The following is a 4,670-nucleotide window of genomic DNA, read 5'->3' on the forward strand; positions in this document are numbered from 1 at the left end:
ATATACATATATATATATATATATATATATATATAAATATATATATATATATATATATAGCTCCAGTTGGACTCTGCTATAATAAAGAGGAGATGAACTCCATGTGGTCTTTTACATCAATACAACATTTATCAGACTGTATATTTATAATCACACCCTCCAGTGTCACCCATATGAGGATGAGGTCCCCCTTTGATTCTGGTTCCTCTCAAGGTTTCTTCCTTTACCATCTAAGGGCGTTTTTCCTCCCCACAGTCACCTGGGTCACCTCAGACTTGCTCATTGGGGATAAATACAAACACATTTAAATATATCTAATATTAATCTTGAATTTTTGTATCATATTAATCTTTATAATAACCTTTTGTTCTATGTTTATGTTTAAAGCTGTTTTTAGACAATGTCCATTGTAAAAAGCGCTATACAAATAAACTTGAATTAAATTGAACTGAATATATCTATTACTGGGGGCACGGTGGCTTAGTGGTTAGCACGCCTCACACCTCCAGGGTCGGGGTTCGATTCCCGCCTCCACCTTGTGTGTGTGGAGTTTGCATGTTCTCCCCGTGCCTCGGGGGTTTCCTCCGGGTACTCCGGTTTCCTCCCCCGGTCCAAAGACATGCATGGTAAGTTGATTGGCATCTCTGGAAAATTGTCCCTAGTGTGTGATTGCGTGAGTGAATGAGTGTGTGTGTGTGCCCTGCGATGGGTTGGCACTCCGTCCAGGGTGTATCCTGCCTTGATGCCCAATGACGCCTGAGATAGGCACAGGCTCCCCGTGACCCGGGGTAGTTCGGATAAGCGGTAGAAAATGAATGAATGAATGAATATCTATTACTCTCTAATGTCTGACAGCTCCAGTAGTTTTAACACAACAACATATTAAAATGGCTTAAAGCCCATAAATATTGGCACATTATTTTACAATACCAGCAAAAATAAATAAAGAATGTGATTTTCGGCTTTACTTGAACAGTCAACGGTGTAATAATGACACTTTTATCATGCATAAACACCCAAAAGTAAACAGACGATAAAATAAACGTCTATACGAAATACACATTTGGCAGCTCAGTTACTCCATCGGCAGGTATGTGTTTGATCCCTCATTATTTTATCAAAAGCCAGATTAGAAACAAGAAGGAGAATAGAACAGAATAGAATTTGCCAAAAAAGGGAGGACTACGATCCAAAGAGTTCACTTCGTCTTATGGTGTGGACGAATACGGCTGCCAATGGTGTAATTGCTTCCCTTGTATTTATTTAGGATGTGACTGCTGATAAAAGTGTCAGGATAAAATCTGAAGTGTATCTGGTTCATATTATCTTCTCACACTCAGGAAAATGCTTGGAAACTCATTGGACGCCACTTCAAAGTACAGATGCTCAATGTTTTTCAAACACACTGGAATGTTACCACAATAGCCGAGTCAATCATGTGAAGTGAATGCAATTAAGAACATATTTCAAATGCAGAACTGAATGTCCAAAACTTCATGAACAATCAGCCAATAAAGAATGCTGCAGTAAGGCCTGGCTGAGCTTCACCAGGGATGAAAAGCAGAATCTCCTGATGTTCTCAAGTTCCAGACTTCACGCACTTGCTGACTGCAAAGGATCTGCAAATAAGTATTCAGTTTCTCCAGTTACCTTTTGGTGAGAGAGAGAGAGAGAGAGAGAGAGAGAGAGAGAGAGAGAGAGAGAGAGAGACCTAGTTCAAGACCCCAGCAGTGGCACCTTGGTGAACCTGGGACTTGAACTCAAAACGTTCTGAATATAGCTGAATCATATTCCCTAGAGATGAATCAAATGACACAGAAAGATGAATCTTCAATTCATACTTTTTATTTACAAACCTATTTTATTTTGTTGACCGAAAAGTCGCAATTTAGGAATTTAAGGACTTTTAACCCTCTTGAGGGTGAGGGTTAAAAGTCCTTAAATTCCTACACCATTCACCCGATCTGGATCGTTATTCTGGTTCATCTCCTATATTTTGATGTTGTCAGCACACGCTTCCAGTTTGCGATGCATTTTAGTGACGTCACTTCCGGGTTGGCAGACTTTTCATGCCTTTGGCGCTATTTAAGCACGTTGTGAGAGCATATTTCTCGCCAGATGATCTCTCCAGTTTCACTCCAGTTTCACCGTGATCTATAAGTTATTCCGCCTTCTCTCTGCTCTAGTTATTATCTTTTGGATTGCTGCTGTGTTCTGAGAGGTTTCCGCCAAGTTGGATTGCCTTTTGAACTCCTTCCTGTTTATGCTGTTGCTGGGCTGTTTTCTTTAGCCCGCGCTTTTTTGTCTATCGTGCTCCAGTGATTTTCGACCAAGTTTGATTTATGTTTTTTCAGGTTTTTTTTAACCCTTTTCCTAATTCTGTTTCTGCACACTATTATTGTACTTTGCCTGTTTTACCAGTTGCTCTTTGTGCCCTGTCTAGGGAGCGTACAAATGGACCCCAACTGGAGGTTGATGTGTTTGTTTCAGGCATCAGAACCTTGAGTGCCTCCGGACAGCCAAAAGGCTACAACTCCGACAGGTTGCCAATTCCCGATGTCTGTCCGTCTCTTCTGAAATCCCGGTTATCCTCAGACCTTAACTATTCTCCAGCAATGCTTCTGGTGGCCCTCACTCAAACAAGCCATTCATGACTTTGTTGCTATCTGCCCCGTAAGTGCCCAATATAAAAGCCCTTAAAACCCCCTATTCTGTCTCCTCTGGCCCATTCCAGTCCATTCAAGGAGATGGCTTTGTCTAGGATATTTACCCAAGGGGGATTTTGCTGTTAAATTGTCCTGTTTTTGCTTTTTTATTTTGTGAATTATTTTTTTCTGTGTGGATTATTTTCTGAGTTGGTTCCCTTGGATGCTATTAGACTTCCATTCCTCCTCCTGTCCTAGTTTTGGCCGCTCATGCTCTAGGCGCGCTGTTTATTAAGACTATTTTTAAACTTCCCCAATCCGAATTGTGTCCTTCCTATCATCTCCACCCCAAACCTGACAGATGTAGACAGTAGAATAGCGATAACTATGTCAATGTCCAAATGTTTAGAAACCTGACGGTATGTAACATTCCTTTATTCATTCAGTCATCTTCAGTAACCTGGTCAGTCCACTACACAGCACTGTACAGACACACACACATAGATGTAATCAACCTACAGAATGTTTATTAGTGGTCAGATGAAAATAGAATACCTGGAGGAAACCTACCTGGACAGGGACACGGCGGGGAAAACACACAAAATTCCACACCAACCATAATTAGACTTTAATATCCGATCCCAAACTCTGTGAGACGTCAAAAATATGTGTTGTCCCACGGTATTAAATATCAGCTTAAAGCTTCCTCATATCATCTCAGCAGATAATTTTTTTTTTATGTGAAACTCTGTAAATTTTGTTCAATATCTTAAGATTTCTGTAAGATGCTTTAAAACAAAGTGCTAACAAATGAAATAGAATTAAATTAAACTAATATGAAAGCATGACTTTTAACCACATTGTAGAAATTATATTAAAACCATGGCTGTGTGCAAGAGAAAATAAAGAATAAAAACTGATCTTGATATTTAAGCTAAGATTTTGTACTAAACGGCATTTAGATTTCTGTCACTTACACAGTACAGGTCAAATGCAGCACAGGTCAATAATGTAACTGGTGTTTTAAACCTTTTTTCTCTTTCACCCTGTGAATTAGTGTTACAGAAACGTTTAATCCTTTACCTAAACCTATTTAATGATCATTTTTTAGTCGGGTTTTAATTGTTTAAATGATCCACTTGAAGATAATTAATACATTTTTTATCTCCAAGAGTCTATTTACTTTGTTATTCAGCAATTATTTGCATATTTTTACTACAAATGAAAAAAGAAAATCTTTAAAATCTTGCCTTTACACACACACACACACACACACACACACACACCACAGCTTGTTTCCTGCTCAGTTGCCATCACTTGCTGACCCCTGTTTCCATCCACTTGCTAATCTCTCAACCTCTTGCCTTTGTGTATATTAAAGGCTGTTCCACTTCCACGTGCAGAGATGTTCCAAACTTCTCGTGCATCATATTTCAATATCACACCATAAACAGCAATGAACATTGTCACAAAATCAGCTTTAAAGAAACACACAACATTAAAACACAGCCTGAGTGTCTTTAATTTGACCATCAGAGTCCGACCTTCTACTATAGTCCATCCGTCCAAAGCCGCCTATAGAGACTCTATGTGATCCCATCCACAGCAGTCTCACAGCAAGCTTTAGGCTACCATTGATTCTCAAAGTAAATATCTACCTCCAATTCAATTTGAACATAGACCAGGAGCAAAAGATCAAGGAAGGACTTCAAAAGAGACAACAGTTGTCTACTATGTCCACTAGGCCTATTTCTATTATTGTGTGGTGTTGCCATGTGAGAACATAAATGAAATAAAATAAAATAAAATCCCATAGTAAAGTCTTTAGACATGATAAAATGTAACCTGGTATTGTATGAGAGTATCATAATGTGTGCAGTCGAGGGATGGCTACGTGTCTAAAAATAGCATTTTTTCCACAGCGAGTTCCTTCACTGCCTGTGGCCATCCTCCTGGACACTGCATGTTGCACCCCTCACATGCTGTTATCGTCTGTGGATCAGATCGTCCTCAGTGGCCCGCAGT

This window comes from Tachysurus vachellii, chromosome 1, assembly GCF_030014155.1.
Source record: "Tachysurus vachellii isolate PV-2020 chromosome 1, HZAU_Pvac_v1, whole genome shotgun sequence".
NCBI classification, from domain to species: Eukaryota; Metazoa; Chordata; class Actinopteri; order Siluriformes; family Bagridae; genus Tachysurus; species Tachysurus vachellii.